At 48.8% G+C, this 13,417-nt stretch overlaps 1 protein-coding gene and 1 non-coding gene across 2 annotated transcripts in view; one reads left to right on the top strand and one right to left on the bottom strand.

Moving 5' to 3' along the window:
• The window catches only part of NAV2 (neuron navigator 2), a 724,081-nt gene that overhangs the window by 678,120 nt on the left and 32,544 nt on the right, over positions 1-13,417 (bottom strand). The window lies entirely within an intron of this gene.
• On the top strand, positions 12,177-12,328 carry LOC119865065. Its single transcript, XR_005375928.1, has one exon. It is a non-coding gene; the product is annotated as a U12 minor spliceosomal RNA (small nuclear RNA).

Below are 13,417 nucleotides of genomic sequence, written 5' to 3'. Positions count from 1 at the left end.
GCAGACATAGCTCCTATTTTACAAGCCCTGTAAACAGACAAAGGGATCCACACCCTCCCTCTAAATCAACGGAGCACAGCGAGTGGAGTGGGGCGGAAATGTTTTAAAGACACAGATCAGCCCAACTGAGTTAAGGGTGAATGTGGAAAACAGGAGCTTCTAGGGCAAGCCAACAGACTGTAGAAGCGTCTCGAGGTACAAGGGGGTACTGGGCACCGTGGGGGGATGGACATACAGGCCTGTCTGGCCCCTTCAGCCAATGCCTGCTGGACAGCAGCCTGAGAAACTTGGGACTCACCGTCTCATTGTGGCCTTCCCTCAGCAGGGCGCACGGGGCAAAACCAAAATAGTGCAACCCCTACCTGATCAACAGGGCCCTTTGCAAAGAAGACAGAAGGATGGACACTCTGGGAAAGGGGGGCAAAGGACCTCAGGCTGCAGAGTTTAGCTCATACTATGACAGATCCTCTCCCTGTACAGGGACAGCATATCTCAACACGACCCCACGTGCAAACATGCTCAGTGACGTCCGTGTGGCTTGCTGGCCTGTCTGGTGGAGAGACCAGTGCAGAGACCAGTCTCCGCGCTGGCGCTCACTGGGAACCTGGGCTGGCCATTAAACCCTTAGAGCCCCAGTTTCATCAGCTGCAAGCTGCAAGTGGGACGAACTGCATAAAGCTGTTGTTACACCCTTGTGCCAGACACTGTGCTTGCCTTTACTGCCCGCTGACATCCAGATCCTCACGACAGCCCCAACGAGGTAGGAACTCTGTGGGTTTTAAGCAGGGCTTCCAAGTATTTTCCTCCCCTAGCAAAAGGTGGAATCCAATTCCCACCGCCACCACCACCGCCACCGCCACCACCACCCCTCCTTGTACAGGCCAGACTTCTTCTAATGAATAGACTGTAGACTCCCTTCTGATGAATAGAATGTAGCAGACATGATGTGGGGTGAATTCCGAGGTAGGCCACTAAAGGCAGTCCATCTGCTGTCTACCACCCCCCCCCCCCCGAGTCTTTGGGCTCCAGTCACCATGTGGCGAGGTAGCCCAGGCCACACAGAGGCCACACGGAGGCCCAGCTAGACCCCTAGCTCACAGCCACCACCAACTACCTGATATATGAGTGAGCAAATGAACCTTTGGATGATCCCAGCTTCCATCCCAGCTGATGCTGACTGGAGCAAAGAAAACTATCCCGCCAAATGTGGCCCAAATCACAGATTGTGAGCAAGATAAAGGCTGTCATTGCTCTAAATCATCGTTGGGATGGTTCTTTACATAGCAACAGATTCCTGGAACAAATTATTACACCCATTTTACAGATGGGAAGGCTGAGGCTTAGAGAGATGCCCCTGCCTCACACAGCCAGCAATTGGCACTGTCAGGACTTGAACCCAGCTGGCCAACTTATGCCCATATATCCACGACACAGGGCCTTCTCGGCCTGCTTCTCCATCATCCAGTCATAGGCTTAACCAGAGAGAGTCTGATCAATTCTCAGTTTTCAGAAAACATTAACCTGGACTCTCCATTCCCTGGGCATTCTGGTCACGACTTTAATGCGCTCCCTCCTTTGCCATCGTTTGTTAATCATTACTGCATTTTTAGCTTTATTTAAATATTGTTTTCTTCCAGGAGAGCAACTTTAAAATAAACACAGATTCAGGAGACCTGGTTAAGCTGCTGTGGGCTAAGCTTCAGGGGGTGGGGAGGGTGTTAGGAAAGAACGAACATTTTATTAGCACCTTCTGTGTGCACAGCACTGGGCTAAGTAGCTGTCCTTCATTATCCTAAATTCATAAAATAGATTAAAAAGTTACAGTTAAGACTGAACTCCAGAGGTAGTTTCAACACACATATAAACCCCCCTTCTGTACCCGTCCCTGCTCCTCCCCCACTGCCCCGAGCCCCACTGATAGGTGTTAAAATCCCCATTACTCTCTTACTGTGATGCCATTAGCAACACCCAAATTCAAAATCATCACCCACTGTTTCTGCTACTTATCTTTTTTAAAATTTTATTTATTTATTCATGAGAGACACAGAGAGAGAGAGAGAGAGGCAGAGACACAGGCAGAGGGAGAAGCAGGCTCCACACAGGGAGCCCGACGTGGGACTCCATCCGGGGTCTCCAGGATCACACCGTGGGCTGAAGGCAGCGCTAAACCGCTGCGCCACCAGGGCTGCCCTGTTTCTGCTACCTAAGGCACAGGACTCTTTCCAGGATGCTTGTTAACAGTGAATATCTTGCTCACTCCTGTGTCCTCCTCACATTCAAGGGGGTCCTCCTTAACGTCCTTCACTAATAAGGCTTAAAATACCTGAGGTCCTCTGAAGCTCAGAGCATCCAAACTCACTAAAGGTTTGACTCAAGGGTGATGAGGAAGTCATGGACAGGACGATTCTTCTGGCAAAGGTGAGTGAACAGGACAGGTAGAAACCAGGCTGAGGGGACACCTGGGTGGCCCAGTGGTTGAGCATCTGCCTTTGGCTCAGGGCGTGATCCTGGTCCCGGGATCAAGTCCCACATCAGTCTCCCTGCATGGAGCCTGCTTCTCCCTCTGCCTGTGTCTCTGCCTCTCTCTCTCTCACTCTCTCTCTCTCTGTATGCCTCATGCATAAATAAAATCTTAAAACAAAAGAAACCAGGCTGAGGGCTTTGGGAACAGGTGAAATGCAACCAGGAAGGAAGAGAGGTGAAACGTGGGAAAGGAACCAACTCAGTGCTGGGCGCAAGGCAGTGGGGACAGGCCAGAAGGGGCATGGGGGGCGGGCTCTGATAGGGGAAGGGGTGATAGACGGGGGTGCCTCCTTGGAGGCAAGCATAGTAAAGACGGGAGGTGCAGTTTCATCCAAAAGGAGGCAGTGTGGGGCACTGAGCACCAGAAGACAAAGGCCACGGAGAACCCGGTAAAGTGCCGGACCTACCACTCACTTGGGCGTGGGAGGCCTGGGGACAAGTTACTTAGTCCCCCCACCTCCGAGCTTCTTCATCCTTAAAGCGGGAGTGAGACCAGAGTCTCTCCCATGTGTTGAGTCCCTGGAAGGGTCAATGTTATTAATTTATTCATAGGATGGATTAGGAACCACACACAGAGCCTGGCACTTACTTACTGCACCATAAATAGTTGCTGTTCTCAAACCCACCGCACTCACTCCCACCTCGGCACTTCTTGTCTCTGCTGCTCCTTTGCCCCCAAGATCTTCTGGCTCCGGAGCAGGAGGGTCTACTGGGAGGTCCAGTCCCTGGAGGAGCCTTCCCTCACCACATCCTGGCGCCCCCTGCCAAGCTCTCACCGGCTTTACTTTCCCCAGGGCAGGCAAACCAGAGGCCTCACTCATTTGTTCCCAGTTACGAGACAGGCCATCAACCCCGCGTCTCCCCTCTCTGACCATCTGGTCTGATGTTCCCTTTCCAGCCCCCACTGGACTGAAACTTTATGATTTATTTCTTTATTTTACTTGTTTATTATATCAGGGCTTCATCTATTGTAGTCGCCCTGAACCCCCAGGACTAGCACATAGTAGGTGTTGAGTGAATGCTTGCAGAAGGGTGGAATTCATACTGATTACCGTTTGGCAGGCAGGGAAGCGGGATGGGGGCATTCAGGGCAGCTCGGAGAGTCCTCCACCAAAGATGGAAAGCGGAGGCAGAAAGCTGTGGGTCGGGGACCAGCCATCATGAGAGGCCACAGAGGGGTTGAGGGAAAGTCAGGAGAGCCAAAGCAGAATCACTGCAGCTTCAGGCTGCTGGGACCCACACAGCGGGGCCCGGGGGAAACAGAGAGCCACAGGGAGGACTCTGGAACGGGCCCCAAGCCCTGGAAGATTATCATTTAATTGGGCTCCATATGTAAACTGTCCTCCAAATTTATGAGCCTGCACAAACAATTGTTTCCTGGAATGTTTGTACAAATGGTGCAGATTACAAAATTCTGGCCGAAGGATAAAAATATCACATGTGGCCAGGGACACAGAGCAGCCTGGGCCACTGAAGAGAAGATGGGGTCCTACCTTGGCCTGCAGGCCACAGTTTACCTGGTCTGACCAGCTCCCAGGTCAGAGGTGCTGTAGGAACACGGCCAGTCCCACCACTGCTTCCAGCTTAGGCCTATGGGCTGGGCTGAAGGCTTCCCGGGAAGTTCCAAAGGCTTGGGCCAACCTGCCTCACCCCCAGAAGCTCAGATGAGATGTTTGGGAAGAGCAAAGCTTTGAAAACAGTAAAGACTAAGTACTCGGGAATCCTTACACATTTTAAAGCAAGTACTGTGGGGATCCCTGGGTGGCGCAGCGGTTTGGCGCCTGCCTTTGGTCCAGGGCGCGATCCTGGAGACCCGGGATCGAATCCCACGTCGGGCTCCCGGTGCATGGAGCCTGCTTCTCCCTCTGCCTGTGTCTCTGCCTCTCTCTCTCTCTGTGACTATCATGAATAAATAAATAAAATCTTTAAAAAAAAAAAAATAAAGCAAGTACTGTGTGCCCTGCGTTGTGTTGGCTCCTTCACGTCCATCATGGCATTTGACCCTCACAACTGCTCCGTGAGATGCCTTGTCCTTGGTTCTTCATGATCCACACGAGGAACCTGAGACTCAGGGACGAAAGTGGGTCTGTTCAGCATCACAAAGCTGGTGTATGCAGGAGCGAGACTCAAATCCAGACATCCTGAGCCCAGACTCTGTGCCCTTTCTGCTATGCTGCAGCAGCCTCTGAAACGGAAGACACTTTGCAAAGGCACACGGTGCTGCCGAGATGCTAGTCCGTGTGTGCAGGTGCGTGGGGGATGTATCCAGTTCCCCAGCTCCATAAGACCAAAGACCCCGTCTTAATAACTCCTCCCTCTCTCTGGGGCCGAGAGCCCTGCCTCGTGCACGGTAGCTATCTACCCAATGTCGGTGGAATCAGCTGGCCGGTAGGTTGACCTGTTACCGAATGGGATGGACGGCAGGCCACGTCACTGTTCAACCTCTACCTGCCTGTAGATGAACACGTTTATGAGACTTGCTCCCACTCATTGAGAAAGAAAGCTGGTGGGCCCTGTGGCACGCGCTGCCAAAAATGAGCCCGACTCACAATGGACAGCTGAGGGCAGAGTAAAGAGAGCATCGCTCCGGGGTCAAAAGGGCCTGGATTCAAATGCCGGCATCCCTGCTATGGCTTTAGACAGGGCATTTAATTGTTCTGAACCTTGGCTTCCTCACCTCCAAATGGGGATAATGCCACCTGCCTTGTGCAATTGTTGTAGATAATGTATGGAAAGTCTGCAACACAGACTAGGTGTTTGCTACACCGTAGCTATTATGAATTTTAGGAATGATACCAATGACAGAGCCTGATTTCGCAGGCTTTGTTTTGTGCAGCGTGCCCACACTGTTAATGCTTATCTTATGATCAATCACTACAAACACAGCCATTCTCCAAATCCACCACCACCACCACCACCACCACCACCACCACCACCCACTCTCCCTCAGACTTCCTCCCAGCAGCAAAGCCTCCTCTCATCTATAATTCAATCTTTCTGTACAGATTACATTACAGGACGTTTAGAAAAACAGATTCTCAGATGGAATATATGTTACACGGGTGTTTTTAATACCCAGCAATTAAAATCCTCAAAACGAGAAAAAGGATCAGCAGGCAAGCTTTCAACATCTCCAGTGAGGCTCGACCTCGAAGAAGCCAGACTTGGGACATCGGATGTTAAAGCTGGTTTTTCTGGGATTGGGAACAGCTGGAGAAAGCCATCGCCTTGCAAGGTCTGTCAGAGATGAGCGATGTGCCTGCAAGGGGAGTCACACATGTCCTATTATCCTGAGAAACTCCAACATGCAATTTATAATCTGCTGTCCTATAAAGTATTCCAAAACAAAGATTTACACATTGTTCTAAAATCCTGTAACTCCCTTTCCTTCCATTCCAAAGTGTGAGGTTTCTAGCACGGCGATCTCAAGGTCCCACCTTCTGGAAGGCTGGCCTTGCCTTCTATTACTATCTATTTTTTTCATGCCCATCATCTGCATTCAAATCACCTGAGGCTGGGACGTCTGGGTGGCTCAGTGGTTGAGCATCTGTCTGCCTTCGACTCAGGGCGTGACCCCGGGGGCCCGGGATCGAGTTCCGCATCGGGCTCCCTGCACGGAGGCTGCTTCTCCCTCTGCCTGTGTCTCTGCTTCTCTCTCTCTGTGCTCTCATGAATAAATAAAATCTTAAAATAAAAAAAAGAATGGCGCTCTTAAGGGAGGCCTGAAAATTTAAGAACTCTAAGTCAAATTACAACAAAGAGCAAGATTTAAAGAAAATTGATGACTTGTCCACGGTCGTTACTCTGAACCAGATTCCATTTTCATTGACATTAGAAAGTCCCCTGTCCTCTATTCACAGTGTCTAGGACTCTCTGGGTCAGGTGTCCTAAAGTCCACTGTTCCCTGGACAGCCAGGGCCCCTGTGCTTCATGCCACTTGGCAGCCTCACTCAACAGCCAGCACCTACCCAGTCCTGCCCTGGCACTCCAACAGAGGAAGAAAATACCTTTCTGTTCCACTTGGTTGGCAAAACTGGGAAGAGAAAGAAAATGTCCCATGGAGGAAAAGATGTGTGAGGTTCGGCAGCATCTCTGCTTCACCCCCCATGTCCCACCTCACAGTCTGTGCTCCTGCCTCAGCCACAGGAAGTTTCTTCAATGTTCTATGCTTCTCCATCCCCAGGCCACCCCACCTGCTGTTCCTCCTCCTGGAAATGCCTTTCCACCCTGAGAACTCCCTTTCTTTATGCAGCCTGGTGCTGGTGCCCTCACCCAGCCTTAGGCTGAGCTCAGGGAAGCTCTTGGTACCCTGGGTCTCAGCCTGTGCCTTCCCTATTGCTACTCCTCCCTTCCAGTTCAGCAGGAAGTCTGCTTGAGATTCTCTCTCTCCCATTCCCTCTGCCCTTCCCCTACCCCTCTAAAAAAAATGAATAAATAAAAGCTGGGCCATCCCAATCTTGAACTTCGTAATACAGGTTCTGCACTGTCCCCTGTTGTCTCTGAGAATCTGTTCAAGCACATCTTGGGTCTCTATTGAGGTTCAGATTCAACATGCATTCCTGGAGCATCCATCACATGGTGGGTTTTTTTTTTTTCACAGGATCCATTAAATCAACCATATGAGATAGGTAGTATTATACTCATTCCACCCAGGAGAAAACAGAGGCTCAGATAATTAAGATGACTCACCCAAGATCACGTAGCTAAGACTGTGCAGGGCCATGCTTCAGCCCACATCCCTAACTTCAGAGCTCTTCTCATTATAAATTTATATCACTTTCTCATATCAGAGCTGTTCCTTCTATGTCACCCCACAGCGCCCAGCTCAACGCTGGGAACAAAAGAAATTTTATTGAGTGGTTTAACTTTTGTCTTGTATCCAGGCTTTTGGCAAGTAAATAAAGCCCTGCCAACTTATGGCTTAAGACTGTATCAATCTAAGATAATTTTCTTAGATTGAGAGGTCAAAATGCAGCTATATTTAAGAAGAGACTTGGCGGGAAGAGGGGGAGCATGAACAGATGGAACAATATCATCATTAATACCACGCACTCCCATGCACTTCTTTTCAAAACATTTAAACGTGTAGGCAAAGTGCAAAAAGGTAAAAATTGTCTGTTTCCTGAGGAAGCCAGGCCCAAGTGTGAAAAAATGACATGCAGACAAAGACGCCTGGAGACTCTTATTTTTGGTACAAAAAAACATTTCTTTTCAGTTATTAGATTAATTTTGAAATTGCTTATACACTAGTACATATATCTGAGAATCAAGAAAATATGGGTAATAACACTAGCTATGTGGTGGCTGACTTAACGAGGCTTCACTTTGCAAAGTATCTATATATGGTCCTTGAAGACATGAACTCTGTTTCATCCATCATGAACTCCACGCAATCGTCGTATCAGTGCATGAATAAATAAACATATTTATCCAGAAACTACCTTATCACATGAATCAAATGATTTTGAACAGAATACATATGAACGAAAATTTAAATTGATTCCAAACAGCAATGAACTGAGATCTTAGTTGCACTGTAACCTTACCAACTTTGGGAATCATCATACTTTTTTTGTTTTGTTAAGCCATTCTAACGGGTATGAAATCGTATTTCATTGTGGCTTTAAATTGCATTTTCCTGTTTCCTAATGCTGAGGAACTCCTTTTATGTGCTTATTAGTCATTCCTGTATGTTCTTCTCAGAAGTGCTTATTCAAGTTTTTACCCCCTTTTTATTGAGTTGCCTTTTTATTGTCAATTTGTAGGAAATCTTTATATATACCAGATGGGAGTCCTTTTGCCAGATGTAGGCATTGAAAATATTTTCTCCCAATCTGTGGTTCACTTATTTCTGCAAAAGCGTGTTTTTGACAAGCTTGAAACACACTCCTATATATCCATCGGTCCCCGGCTCAGGGCAGAGGGGGGTGGGGTTGGGGGTGTAAGAAAGCCAGTGGTGAGTGTGTATCAAGCCCAGGGAAGGCTGCTGCACCACGTGCTTCCGAGCCAGATGCCTTGTTATATTAAGGCTGGGAGTTTCCATTCTTCATCTTGCGGTCCTTAGTCTGTCCCAAGGAGCTCATGTCCACTGGGTACCTGGAGAGTGTCTCAGGGTACACAGACATTAGGGTCAAGGACAAGGTTTACACCAGCAGCAGCACTCTCTGGGCAAAGGGAGGAGTAGAAAGTTCCATGTGCGCATGTGTCCCACATGCACATGATACCCATGATATTAGACATCCAACAACCAGCACCCAACTAAACCACAAATGACAGCAATACAACCCCATTCTAGATATTTCCAGAGATACCCTGTGTCAATTCACATTTGTTTTTGTCTCTCACATAGTCCAAGAACAGTCACACACAGTGATAAGGCCTGTCATGGCTAATGCAGACAAGGCCAAAAAAAAAAAAAAAAAAAGAGTTTGTATAACTTAGTTTTTTTTTTCTTTTTATCAAAATAATGCCTCTGTAGAATAGGAAACCTAGAAAGTACAAATAAGCAAAGGAGAGAAAAAACTCAAAACTCACAACCGCACTCCCCAAAGATTAACTCTTTAATATTTTAGGGTATAAACTTTTAGTCTCTTCTTTTGTATATATGTATCTATGCTTTTGTTTTTGTTTTTGAAAAATGGGTTCATGGAATATACACTATTTTGTAATTTGGTTGCTCCACATTCTTACTGTGAATATTTTTTTCATATCATTGCATGTCCTTCTATTCCATAATGTTTAATGGCTGGGTGGTTCTCAATTGAATAGATGCGCCACAGTTTAACCAATTTCCTACTGCTGAAAATTTAGCTTGCTTCCAATTTTTCACTTAAATGCAACACTGAGATAAACATTTTAATAGCTAAATCTTTGAGCATCCAAGATTATTTTCTTAGAATAAATTCCCAGAAGTAGAATTGCTTGGTTAATAGCCATGCAAACAATTTTGGGTTTTGACACATATCGGACAACTGCTGTTTTACTAAAGGGAAAAATCTTTAACATTTATGAAGCTAGTATGCACCGGGTGCACCGTGCTAGAGGCTTTAGCTGCATTATGTCTCGCTCACAACAACCCAGCTGAGGCACAGGGCTGCTGAGGCACAAGCCGGGATCAGAACTCACTTGTGTCCCACCTAAAGCCTGTGCTGTTTCGAAACCCCACTCTCTCGGCCTCTATTTAATGTGGTACACAAGTGGGCTAAGGCCCTTCTGGGGACACTTGGGTGGCTTAGCAGTTGGGCATCTGCCTTTGGCTCAGGGCTTGATCCTGGAGTCCTGGGATCCCACATCGGGCTCCCTGCAGGGAGCCTGCTTCTCCCTCTGCCTGTGTCCCTACCTCTCTCTCTGTGTGTCTCTCATGAATAAATAAATAAAATTTAAAACAAACAAACAAAAAAGGCCCTTCTTAAGGGCTTTTATAAAAGCTCTATGTTATTGGTGGAGGAGAAGCTGACCACTATAGTAGTATATCTCAGTGACTTAACCCAATAGAGACGGCCCCATGTTTTCATCATAAGGCCAGCAAGGTGGGCAGGGGGGAGGTCATGGCAGGAGGTGTTCCATGCAGTCATTCAGGCTCCCAGGCTCCTACCACCTGTGACTCTCCTTTAAGTCTTCTAGGATCACAGACCGGAGGATTATTTTGGGCTGGAAGCAAGTATGTGGTACGCATCCCTTCTGCTCCTATTCTGTTGGCTAGCATTCATTGGCATGGCCCCACTTCCCTGCAAAGGAGGCAGGGACGTGCAATGGGGCTGTGAGCCCAGAAAGAAAACACAGATACGACCAGGCTCTAACAGGATCTGCCACTGTGTTGACGGCAACTGGCTGTTCTTACTAACCCCCAGTTAATTGGCAAAATCCACAAATCCCTCCCTCAGCCTAATAAAGACATTCAGTGCACTCCCAAGCTGTGTGCTTTGGGGGCATGGGGAGCTGATAACAGTAACAGAAGCTAATGGTTATGTAGTGTGCTCTGTATACAAGGGAGTATCCTAAATGGGTGAGCACTCTAACTTTGGAGTCAGCCTACCTAGGTTCGAAATCTGGCTGTTAACTTACTAGCTGTGTGGCCTTGGGCAAGCTCCTTAACCCTCGGCTTCAGGTTCCTCATCTGGAAAATGGGGCGAATAATGGCACCCATATCACAGGTGGTTGTAAGGATTATATGTGCCATATCTTTAAAGTACTTGGGACGGGGGCACCTGGGTGGCTCAGTGGTTGAGCGTCTGCCTTCAGCTCAAGTTGTGATCCTGGAGACGCGGGATCGAGTCCCACATCAGGCTCCCTGCATGGAGACTGCTTCTCCTTCTGCCTGTTATTAGGGATAACATAAGGGATGCCTATTTATTTATGAATAAATAAATAAAATCTTTAAAAATAATCATAATAAAGTACTTGGCACAATGGCTGGCACAGATCAAACCTCATCTGAAATTTAGCTACTGTGGCTGGGATGCCTTGCCAGGCGTCACGCTAAGTGCTCTGAAGTTATCAGACTTCTCTGGGCCACGGTGGTCTCCTCTATAAAGTGGGAGTGATCATTTCTTGCCACTGGGCTCTTGTTGCAACATAGTGAAGTCATTCACGTACAGCACAGCCCAGCGTCTGGCCAGAGCGAGCCGCTCGGTGGACGGCAGGCCTGCTTGATGCCCCCGACATGTTCTGATTCATCGGGGGCGGCACAGTCGCCTCACCCACCCTGTGTTGCCGTCGAAGGTCACTGCCGACAATTCCAGGCTCTCATTCACTATTGGCTGAGGGGAAAAGAATTCTATAACCAAAGCCATCTCCTGCACTCAGCCCCTGTCCCATTGTGCACGGCGAGCATGGTGCTGCAAGCACATTATTCCACTCCTGAGGACGCCGTGCCCTTCCCCCTCGGGCTCCTATTCAGCTTAGATTAAAAAGGCACTGCCTTTCCCAGCTGCCTTTCTGAAATATTCATCCTGCACACAGAATTCCAGTGCACAAGGCAGCCCCTTCAGAAGCCTGGGAGACTTCTTTTTCCAGCAGCGTGCCCACCAGGAGGCCAGGTGGTGACGGGCCCACTGAGCAGCCTGTGGACTAGTCCTGGCCACCACCCAGCTGGCGCAGGACATGCTGCCCACACCAGCCTTCATCCTCTTAGGTCCTGCTTGGTGGCCTCACAGCTCCACTCTGCCCTTAGACACCCAGACAGGGCCTCTCTAAAAGGAATCTCATAAGTTCTGTGTCCTGGTCACCTTCCTAGATCTCCTACCTCCCTCTCTGTCTCTCCCCCAACCCAACCCCTATTTGGGCAGACATCCTAGATAAGCATATCTCTTTGGCCCCAAAGAGCCAAATCACCAATAACCGTCCATCTGCCCTGATGTTATATTTGGTTCACTTATGCCCGGGATATCCTCTCTCTCTCCCCATCCCAGCTCCCGGGACACCAGCATGCGTCAGAGCCTCAGACTGCCAACACTCTCATTCAATATCCTCTCCCCAGCCCCAGTCCCATTTTCCCTGGACAGTATGTTTGGTGGCCCTAAGCCACCTTGTCCCTCAAAAGACTCAGGGCCTCCCTATCTCCCATGAACTGCTCCACATGCTTGTCGGTAGAATGCCAGTGCACAGTTTTGCAAGTCCACCGATGCCTGAACTGTATTTAAATTCATCCATTCATGCCTTAAACTTACAAGTAAGGAAAATAACGATTCGGGGTGACACCCGAATCCTCACTGCTAATGTGAGACAAATTTTTGAGCGGGTAAAGGTCGCCCCTAAAGTGACCCACCTACTTTGTGGGATGCCTGGGAACCAAACGATCTACCCAGATTTAAAAAAAAAAAAAAAATTCATCCATTCACTCAAATATTTAAAGAGTTAAGAAAAATCTTTTAATTAATCATTTAAGGAATGCCTATGTCCAGTCACTGTGCTAGGTGCCAGGAGTACCGAGTCTAATAGGTCATATTCCTGCCTCCACCAAGCTCCCAGTCCAGTGGTGGAGAGAGACCAGGAAATAGATAATGAAGGGATAGCCCGACAGCTGTGAGGATGAGGACATGCTCAGACAGGAGAAATGCCCCAGCTTACAGGGTCAGCAACGGCTTCCCAGATGAGGCTATCCCTAGCTGAGTCTTAAACGAAGAGGAAAATCAGGCCCACAGGGTTGCTGGGGCAGCCTTCCAGGCAGCCAAGAGAGCAAGGGTGTAGGCAAAGAGGCAGGAAACAGCAAGGAACCATTACAACCCAGTTTGAACCACTAGATGGAGAGGTGTAGGAATTGGGGCTGCAGAGGGGTGAGCCTAGGTTGTGGTTACAGGGAGGGCCCACTCAGCCAATTTGCCCTGACTTTCCTTTTTCAGCACTGAGAGTCCCACATCCTAGGAATCCCATCCCCGCCCCCCCCCGCCCCAGTGTCAAGCAAAGTGGGGCAGCTAGTCACCCTCATCGAAGAGCTCTTTGTTGAGTTGAAGGGCTTGGACATTTTGTAGAGGTGACCAGGAGCCCACGGAGGATCACAAGCAGGCAAGACACGATCAGATTTGTATTTACAACCTACGCAGAAGACCTGCTCCAACTGCTTCCGCAGCTGGGCCCAGTGGGCACATCAACCACGGCGTCATAACCTTAGAGCACACCGACCACCGATACTTTGCCCTGAAATCGAAGGCTCCGTCACTTGCTGCTGGCCTGCAGTCACAGAGGACACCACGGAGGGTCGCTGGAGATGGAAGCTCCTCCTCCTTGCACACCCACGCGGCTCACGGTAACCTCCTCCGAAGCACTCCACTTCCTGAGCGTTAGATGACAAAACATAGAAATTCCGGAGACAGTCCAAGCATGTCGTGGTCCAGCACGACTTCCAGCTAGTGCCAGACTTTCAGAGCCCCGGGGATAATATATCTAATGCAAGGGG

The sequence above is a fragment of the Canis lupus genome, chromosome 21 (assembly GCF_011100685.1).
Source record: "Canis lupus familiaris isolate Mischka breed German Shepherd chromosome 21, alternate assembly UU_Cfam_GSD_1.0, whole genome shotgun sequence".
Lineage (NCBI taxonomy): Eukaryota > Metazoa > Chordata > Mammalia > Carnivora > Canidae > Canis > Canis lupus.
The sequence above is the reverse complement of the archived record's forward strand: the minus strand, read 5'-3'. Positions and strand labels throughout refer to the sequence as shown.